General features: G+C 43.0%; 1 long non-coding RNA gene across 1 annotated transcript; it reads right to left on the reverse strand.

The window, feature by feature from the left end:
* Window positions 1-4,281: 4,281 nt before the first annotated feature.
* On the reverse strand, window positions 4,282-5,047 carry LOC120544059. Its single transcript, XR_005636434.1, has 4 exons — window positions 4,919-5,047; window positions 4,729-4,836; window positions 4,494-4,625; window positions 4,282-4,407 (listed from the first exon to the last, which is right to left on the reverse strand). It is a non-coding gene; the product is annotated as an uncharacterized LOC120544059 (long non-coding RNA).
* Between the last annotated feature and the right edge of the window lie 5,528 nt (window positions 5,048-10,575).

Raw genomic sequence — 10,575 nt, forward strand, 5'->3', positions numbered from 1 at the left:
AACGTCACCCAAACGCCAGACAACAACCTCTCTTGATCGCTATGTGTGCATGGTGTTGTTTGATTCATCTCAACGGCACCGCACGCACATAGGGGAACATCAGTTTACCGTTACAGTGGTAGGGCAACACACGGGTGATACAGGCCTCTGGACGGTGCTACTGTACATTTCACAATGCCAAAGTATTTGTTTATGTCATCAAAATCCTTGTGTTATTATTTGGGGGTGTCCTATTGGATAATCTCTTTTAGACTGAACAGTTGGGTACAAACTTGTGAAATCATAGTATCTGATCTTTTCATCATTTTCTACCTTGTGGTACAGTTTCATTGCATTTGTGCGGCCTCCAAAGAGGGATTCGTCGGATTGAGACGCCCTGGCTTTTCATATGTTAACATGAACTCCTTAACGTCTGGGTCATTGTCCACAGCCTGTCTCCAATCACATTCCCACATCACCACAACTTTCAGCTGATGCTTATTTTTTAGAGCAGACACTCTGTTATGGAACTCCGATAGCAGTTCACCCTGTGTTTTTTTTTGTTTTTGGTGAGGAGGTTGATTTCACCTGACCATAGCACTTATCACAACCGTGAAAGAAGCAGCCATTAAATTCATAACACGTGTGTGTGTCTTCACAATAGCCATCTACAAAGAACTGACCAAATGACTTTTCACCTCTGTTCAGAGGCGTGGGCGTATGTCAAGGCCCTCTCTGTCTGAAACATACTCAAGCCACTGTATTGAAACATCAGAACATGTCTTGTTTTGCCTAAGGTAGGCCCTTCGTATGTCAGAGCAACAGAATCTTTGGGGAGGAACAACGTTTAAATACACCCATACATGAGGAGGCCAATGTAGCGTTATGCAAACGGGTCTAGGCCTGTGCACTCGTGGAAGGCCTCTCTGTATATTTTGCATGCTTTAATCAAAACCGTTACATCGTTAACACAATAGCTGAGCAGCTCTTTTCGAGAAAGTCAAAAGGTGTCGCACGGACCGTAACGTACCACTCCATGAACGTTTTCTTAGAGGCGTCACTCATAGCATCATAACCATATAGAGCTGGTGCAGGATACGGACCAATATAATTCTCATTCTCTCGCTTGTTAAATTCGTGTGGGAAGAAGCCTTTGAGAAGATCGGAGAACCCCATGGCTGCCGGTGTTTTAGATAGAGCCATAGGGATAAAACTGAACGAATCGATCCAACGTTGATTGAAAGTAGAATCGATCATCAGAAGCACCCTAGAACCGCGCATAGTAATAGTTGGACAAAGTTTCTGACTCACCAGATACTCTAAAACTATATAACTGTCAAAACCTGATGCATTGTGTGCTATAAAAGTATAGCCTCTGTATTTCTCCTGTCTGTAGTTCTTAATGAATGATGCGACACAGTTTGTTGTTTCGTAGCAGTTTTTTTGACCGTCCATATCCATAACGCATACAAAATTAGCTTCATGGCGCCCACATTGATAACGTGTTTCGAAATCGTAAAAGATATACTTATCACTACTTTCTTTGCGTTCGACGGGCTGTATATAGCAAGAGTGCGTAGTAGCCCCTAAAGGCTCTCTACAATGTAGGCATTTAGGTTTTTTACAGCTGTGTGGATTTTTCGACACACGATATGTTGCGTGACAGGACTCGCAATATTTGATTTTATTGCAGGGTATAAGCCCGTGTTTCACGTCGGGTTTTTTATGGTTTTCAAAACACTGTTGCGATTTGCATATGCGTCCACAGCCTGTGCATTTAATGGTCTTGTCAGGTATACAATCAGTGTAACACACATTACAAAGCCAACTACAAAGGTGCCCCAGAGGGTTCTGGTAGGTCTTGTAACACCCATCGTAAAGCGTCGGCCGCCCCAAAAAAGCCGTTTTATTTACGATGAGATAATAATGTTCGATCATAACAAATACAACCATGCTGTTTTCACATCTGGTTGGTCGTGCGTTTGAAGATCGTGGGTTTTTACATCCGGCTACATGATGGAATATCACAATTTTCATTTTTCAAATGTTTCTGAAATCTGTCAACATCAGACGAACGAAAACCTTATGTGTGTAGTCAAAACCAAATCACTATGCAGATGCTTGCAGCATAATTCATCTTCTCATCATGCGACCATCTGCTATTTACATAATGTGCCAGGCAGAGAGAAAAGCAGAGATTGTCGTTACCAGCGTTATTCTTGGGGTTATACAAAGCATTACCTTTTTCTGACAATATTTGATCGTGTAACCAATGCTTCCTAGTTTTCGACGACTCCCGACACCCCCCCGACATATTGCGCGCTATTGTCACAATTAATTCTAAAGAGTCATCGGTCAGTGAATTATCGTTACTCTGCATTGCTTGTGCGACTTGCTCCAGAAATGTGTCTGTGTTATAGCCATCGCCTGAGTTCAACATTGTTTGGATAGGGACATCTACGGCTGGCCCCCTTAACTCAACATTTAAAACGCTGTCCTGTGTTGCATTGCCCAAAGCCCTCGCTATTAAATCTGTTAAGGTGCTATACACCCTTTCAGGAACACTACCGATATCAGTCAAATCAATATTTCGCGAGTTCGACATCTTGACGAAATTCAGCAGCATTAAAAGGGGTTATCTGTCTGGATGCTATTTCGGATGTTACCTTAAAACGCGCCCACGCACCACACTACCCACCCCCCTGAGGAATTTTTCTGTGGGTGATGGAGGGTTACTATAAGCTTGTGGACGGTTGGGGACCGGTCTGTTCATCTGTACAGGATCGTTTTGACACTCGGAAAACATGCAGGTCTCTTATTACTCTGATCTATGTCTGGGGGTCTGTATTTGATGATTGTGTAGCGTCTGTATTGGACGGTGTATTGCTGGAATACACATCTGAAGGACCATTATGTGACAACTGTTCAGGGGACGGACTATCTAATTCTTGTGTTTTCTCACTGGTGCTTTCGCGCTTGCGCTACTAGGCATAGATTGGGCCCAGGCTTCGAATATTTTGGCATGTATAGCACACAAACGTGCAAAATCCTGAGGATTGCTTACTGCTCTTGTGTAATCGTCCCCGCATGGCCATTCTAGTTCCTCGTCACTACTATCGTCACACACACCTAAGGGTTCAGATTTTTTGTTTTTTGGGTGGCGGTGGCATTTTCTTTTAATTATTTTTTAAATTTTTTTATATTGTACACAGACTATAGCCCTTTTTTTTTTACTGTGGGGGCATATTCATAGTCTTTTAAGGCATACTATCATAGGTACAATCAGCGTATTGAGAGACCTGATTGGCCAGCATAGCCGTGTACCAAAACCTGCCAAATTATTTCATTTTTCAACAAAGTCAATTGTGTGTTACCTGTGTTTGCAAGACATCTAATTTATTCATAAGAGCATCGTTTTGTTTTCGTAATTCGGCTAATTCTGATTGTATTTGTTTATAATTGCCATCTGACGCAGGTTGTTGAGGTGTAGTGTTGACACAATACTCAAAAAGCTCTTCACCCTGAAGCAATGTCACCTGCTCAGGACCTCCTAGTGCCCCACAGTGTTCAAACTGGTTGTAAGTATTATAATTAGGCACTGCTTGCTTATCAAGGAATGGAACGTTAACCTCTAATACATTTACAGGATTGGTTACTGTGTTGTTCCCCCTGTTACACTTTTTATCTGACACCGTTATGACAGAGGTGTGTGGTATACAGCTGACATGGTCGGATCCTTCCTCTGTGCTATAGATACAGTTAAAGAGGTATGCACCTACATTATATTCAGGGAACACCTGCAAAGATGCCTGACTCGATTGATGGGCTGTAAGTGGTGTCTCTGCTATTCCGGCGTCTTCAGACCCTTCTGCTGTAGCTAGCCGATTTGGTTGAGGGGGTGTAGGAGCTGCCGCTGTTAGTCCTGTGTCTTCAGACCCTTCTCCGGCTTCTACGGCATGGATTGTCTAGAGGTATAACAACATATTTTTCTGGTTAAATAAAGACACGCGCGCACACACACACACACACACACACACACACACACAACACAGACACACACCCACACACCTCATCAGATGTCTTTTGTAAAGGGGTGTCCTTTTGTCCCCTCTCAATGGAGTCACTCGTGGGGTGGCAGGGCTTTGGTGTACTATGTGTGAAATCACACTTAAGACGACAACAAATACAAGGACTCTAAGTCTTCGGTTCGTTGACATGCTAAAACAAAAGAAATGCCTTTTTAACAATATATACATTTTATTTAAAAGCTTTTATAACACTATGTAAATATATTCTGCTAGATACAAAAGGGTTTCTCACCTCTGCAACTGTGTTAGGATCATAAGATACAGTGGCCGGGTAAGATGAGACCGGAACAAAGGAATGGTTGCGTCTTTTGGGCGGGAAGCCTTTCTGGTATGGCTCAGGCTGTAATAAGCATTAGATTAGAAATTTTTTTTTTTTCTTTTTTTTAAATACAACACTCTATTTTCATGTTTTTCTTTTCAATTCACCTCAATAGATCTCTTCTTAGATCCCTTCTTAGGCTTGTGTAGACATCCGTTTCTGCTCCATGGGGGTGGCTGTGTGAAATCGTCCTCAGGCGTCAAATACAATGAAACTAAGTCTTCCGTAGCCTTTAGTTGCTAAAACAAAGGAAAGGGCTTTTTTAACAACATATAGATTTTATTTAAAAAGCTTTTATAACACATGTAAATATATTCTGCTAGATACAAAAGGGTTTCTCACCTCTGCAACTGTGTTAGGATCATAAGATACAGTGGCCGGGTAAGATGAAACCGGAACAAAGGAATGGTTGCGTCTTTTGGGCGGGAAGCCTTTCTGGTATGGCTCAGGCTGTAATAAGCATTAGATTAGATGCATTAGATTATTTTTTTTTATACAACACAGCATTTTACCGTTTTTCTTTTCAACTCACCTCAATAAATTGCTTCTTATGCTTACGATGGTGAACGTTTTTAGGGGTAGCAGCTTTCACAGAGAGGTTTAGAGAAGCACACGGCCTTTTATCATGGTTGATTTCAGCCCTATGTGCTATCGAGTAGCCATCACCTTACCCGGATCCTTTGTTCAGGAACGGATTGTCTAGACACAGAATATATATATATATTAGAGGACTAGAAACACGGTGATAAATTAAATAGTAATAAATATTACAGCCTGAAAGAGATAAATAGCCCCATAAATACCTGTTTCCAACGTTCTTATTCCTTATTAGAAGGACCTTTTGTTTTATGTTCTGGTGTGTTGGGGTCTGTAGGATCGGGGCTACACAGCTCTTTTAAAAAACAAAAACAAAAATTAATGAAAACACAGTACTAAATCAATTAATGCTGTAGTGTATAATATATTTATAGGTTTTACCTTGTGGTATAAGTGTTTCATCAACTAACACAGCCACATTGTCCCAGCTCTTTGTAAAATCACCTAATGACGCAAACTGCATTATACAACAAAAAAAACTTTTAAAGTCACAAATGACTGAATGAATTAAACACCTTACAATAAGCTTTTTTTTTAATTTACTCACCAAACGCAGCCATTTCTGTAGAAACGAATCCTCTTTTCTTCAGAGGTATTTGTTGTGGAAGCCTGAGAAAACGAGGGAAAATTTTTAGCTAGCACCTTAGCTAAAACTGCAGGTAAAAAGTGAGCAGTCAGCCTTGAAAACAAGGGGGTTTTAAACACCACAAACCACCCCTTTATGACGATTTAACACCCCCAACAATAGACCTCACATTTACAAGCTAACCACTGGGCTAACACGTGTTTTTACTATCGATACGACACCGCATTAACGAACACACACGGTCAAAAGTTTTAGCTAATTCATGAATGACTGAATGAATTAAATATCTTTGAACATCCTTAAACACAAGAGGTGCTTTTAAATTTACTTACCACTAGTAGGTATTGCTGAAAAAACGAAACACCTCGTTGCTTTCACCAAGAAGAATTAAAAGTGAAACTCCAGAGAGGGGTTTTTTTTTGATGAGGAAAAACGTGGTAGCTATCTAGCTAGCTACCAGACTAGCTAGAAAAAAGCATCTAAAAAAGAGACAGCTAGCATGAAACAAGGGGTTTTAAACAGTGCACTGCTGAAAAAAGGATCCTCTTTTTTTTTTTCTCACAAAAAAACTCACCGGTATTGATTGTGGAAAAACGTGGTAGTAAGCTAGCTAGCTAGCAGAAAAGCTAAAAAGTGTGCAGACCCCCCCAGGTAGTACGACAGAGTGACCTCATTCGAAGCGGGTGTGAGAGGCCGCCTCAGCTCAAGGCCACAAGGCCCTCGTTGCAGGAATGCGACTAACCGAACAATCCCGAAGATCATCACATCCGCTAGATGCACTACCATATTCGGCCACTAGATGGCGCGGGTGCCGACGTTCGACCGCGACGTCATCACATCCGCTAGATGCGTGCGCAGCTTCGACGATTAGATGCACTAACATATTCAGCCACTAGATGGCGATCGCGAGTAACGACGTGCGGCCGCGCCGTCATCACACACGCTCATATCATCAGTTGGCATGGCAGGTTTGCGTGTGCGTGTGAGATGACGTCACACATGCACGCGCAAAACCGCCATCTTTATACTACTCTCGTGTACTGTATGAGAGGACTAGTGTACTGTATTAGAGTACTAGTGTACTATATGAGAGGACTAGTGTACTATATGAGAGGACTAGTGTACTGTATGAGAGAACTAGTATACTGTGTGAGAGTACTAGTGTACTGTATGAGAGGACTAGTGTACTGTGTGAGAGTACTAGTGTACTGTATGAGAGGACTAGTGTACTGTGTGAGAGTACTAGTGTACTGTATGAGAGGACTAGTGTACTGTGTGAGAGTACTAGTGTACTGTATGAGAGGACTAGTGTACTGTGTGAGAGTACTAGTGTACTGTATGAGAGTACTCGTGTACTGTATGAGAGGACTAGTGTACTGTATTAGAGTACTAGTGTACTATATGATTCAATTCAAAGCACTTTATTTGTCCCCAAGGGGCAATTTTAAAAGGACACATTACAGTAGCTTATCTCAGCATTCCAAGGAACAAGGGACAAAATCAACAACATAAGCAACACGCATACTGTACATCAACCCACAAACATAATCCACAACCACACACTACATACTACATACCACATGTCATCAGTCATCACATAGTAGTGGCTTTAAGTTCTAAAAGTTCAAAACATTTCTAAAGTGCTTTCTTGTGCTTCAATAAAAACAAAAATGCTTAAGATGCTGTTAAAAAATCATATGTTCATAATTCGGTTATCATTCATAAGCTGGACAGCCCTCGGGATGAAGGCTGCCTTCCTCTTCTGAGTCCGGCAAAGCGGACAGCAGAGTCTGCGTCCTGAGGGGAGCCACTGAAACTCAGAAACCAGGATGTGAGAGGGGTCCTGAATAGTCCTGCGTGCTACGTTTACAGTCTGTTGGTCACATAGGGCAGTAAGAGTTCTGACGGGAAGCTCAATGACCTTAACCACACTCAACAGGTGGTTTCTGTTTTGCAGGGTGCTGGAGTGGAACCAGCTAGTGAAAGAGAAAGTTATTACATTTTCAATAAAAGCATAGTAGAATGTGGTGAGAATATCTTTCTTAATCCCAAATGACTTCAGCTTCCTAAGTAGGTACTGTCTCTGATGGCACTTTTTAAGGATTTCCTCTGTGTTAGAGGAAAATCTTAGCAGGTTGTCGAAGGCTGTTCCCAGGTATTCGTATACCTCCACTGTCTCCACTGGCTCCTGCTGGGTGGTAGTGGTGACTGCCTCAGCCAACTGTCTCTGTTTGGGTGAAAAGGTTACAATCATGTCCTTGGTTTTGCTTATGTTCAGCTCAAGACAAGATTTTCTGCACCAAGCTATAAAGTCCTGTAGGGCTGGGCTGTGATGTTGTGTATGGCTGGGAAGCAGAGACAGGAGGACTGTTCACAAAGTGGCAGTTTGGCTGGGTGGATCTGCAGGCATCGGTATAGAGGATGAAGAGAAGTGGGGAGAGGACACAGCCCTGTGGAGAGCCGGTGGAGGTTAAGAGGGTGTCGGACCCGGTGCAGTTCACCAACCCCCTCTGTGATCTGTTGGCGAGGAAGTCTATAATCCACAGAGTGAGTTGGTGGTTGAGGTGGAAGCGTGTGATGAGCTTCTCTGCCAGAATGTGTGGCTGCATTGTGTTGAATGCTGATGAGAAGTCTGCAAACAAAAGTCTGGCTGTGGTTTTGGGTATTTCCAGGTGCTTGTGGATGGTGTTTAAGATGAATATTTTTGCATCATCTACCCCCCTGCCAGCCTGGTAAGCAAACTGCAGTGGGTCCATCATCGAGCTAGTTGCCTTGGTGATGTGCTCCTTGATGATCCTCTCCATGGCCTTCATAACCAGGGAGGTGAGAGCCACCGGTCTAAGGTCGTTCAGGACCTTGGTGGTGCCCTTCTTTGGGATGGGGATCACTGTTGAGTTTTTCCACATCGCGGGGACTGTGCTGCTGGTCAAAGAGCCTGGAACAGATGCTAGAACACACCTCCCAGCTGCTCAGCACAGTGCCATAGGGTCCGCCCACAGATGTGGTCTGGCCCTGGAGCTGTGGTCTGGCCCCGGAGCTGTGGTCTGGCCCTGGAGTTGTGGTCTGGCCCTGGAGCTGTGGTCTGGCCCTGGAGCTGTGGTCTGGCCCTGGAGCTGTGGTCTGGCCCTGGAGCTGTGGTCTGGCCCTGGAGCTGTATTCTTTTTAGTCCGTTTGAGGGCTCTCACCACCTCTGATGTGTTGATGTTGAGGCCGGAGTCATCAGGTCTGAGAGAGGAGATGATCGATTCCAGCTGGGTGCTGTTGTCCTTTTCAAATCTGGTGAAGGAGGAGTTGAGGTCGTTCGGGAGTGAAGTAGAACTGCTTCCTGCTACCTGGATGGGTTTGCGGCTGGAAGAGACAGAGTTCACTGCTGCCCTGTTCTTGATGCCCTGCCAAGCCGCACGGAGGTTCCCTTTTTCAAAGGACTGCTCCACTTTGTTCTTATATTTCAGTTTTGCAATTTTTATGGCTCGCTTGACCTCTCTATTTACCTCCTTCTTCTCAGCTTCAGAACAGATAAAAAATATTCTCTTTTTCTTATTCAATATGTTTTTCAGAACTTTAGTCACCCAGAGTTTATTATTAGGAAAGATTATAACCTTCTTGGAGGGGATAATATTATCTACACAGAAAGTGATGAATGCTGAGACTGTATCCACTTGCTCACTGATATTGGTGGAGCATGGTGTGAGGATCTTCCAGTCCGTGGTTTCAAAACACCATTGAAGCCTGTCAATACTGTCTGGTGTCCACTGTTTGATGTCCTTGATGACTTTCTCTGTTCTCTTAACCACAGGTGTGTAGGCGGGAGCCAGCAGTATGCTGCTGTGGTCAGCAGAGCCTAGGGGAGGGAGGGGCACGGCTCTGTAGGCGTCTGGGACTGACCCATAGCATTTGTCCAGTGTTTTACCTAGACGGGTGGTGCAGTTGACATACTGGTAAAATCCTTTAAGTGACTTGTCTATTGAACAGTTATTGAAGTCGCCCATGATGAATTTGGGGGCATCTGGAGATATCAGTTTGAGTCTGTCAAATGAGAGGACTAGTGTACTGTATGAGAGAACTAGTATACTGTATGAGAGTACTAGTGTACTATATGAGAGAACTAGTGTACTGTATGAGAGTACTAGTGTACTATATGAGAGGACTAGTGTACTGTATGAGAGTACTAGTATACTGTATGAGAGTACTAGTGTACTATATGAGAGGACTAGTGTACTATATGAGAGGACTAGTGTACTGTATGAGAGAACTAGTGTACTGTATGAGAGTACTAGTGTACTATATGAGAGGACTAGTGTACTGTATGAGAGTACTAGTATACTGTATGAGAGTACTAGTGTACTATATGAGAGGACTAGTGTACTATATGAGAGGACTAGTGTACTGTATGAGAGAACTAGTATACTGTATGAGAGTACTAGTATACTATATGAGAGTACTAGTATACTGTATGAGAGTACTAGTGTACTATATGAGAGTACTAGTGTACTATATGAGGGACTAGTGTACTGTATGAGAGTACTAGTATACTGTATGAGAGTACTAGTGTACTGTATGAGAGTACTAGTATACAGTATGAGAGTACTAGTGTACAGTATGAGAGGACTCTCTTCCTCTCTTCCTGTATTTTTGTCTGTGTGTGTGTGTCTGTGTGTGTGTGTGTGTGTGTGTCTGTGTGTGTGTGTGTGTCTGTGTGTGTGTGTGTGTGTGTGTGTGTGTGTTTGTGTGTGTGTGTGTAACTCCTCTTCCTCTGTTCCTCCCCAACTCTTCTCCTCCTCCTTCCTCTCCTATACTAATGGTAAATTATTCCTCAGGATTAGGGTTAATCTTTCATTAACTGAGTTTTATACAACTTTTAATTTTCATTCATACTATTTGAAGAACTCTCTGAAACAGGAGTCGTCATGGCAACCTGTAACTCCAGTTGGTCATGTGATCTGATCCCTGACATGTTGACCTGTTGCTGTAAAGTGACTATGTGTGATTTTGTGTGTGTGTGTGTG

This window comes from Perca fluviatilis, chromosome 2 (assembly GCF_010015445.1).
Source record: "Perca fluviatilis chromosome 2, GENO_Pfluv_1.0, whole genome shotgun sequence".
Lineage (NCBI taxonomy): Eukaryota > Metazoa > Chordata > Actinopteri > Perciformes > Percidae > Perca > Perca fluviatilis.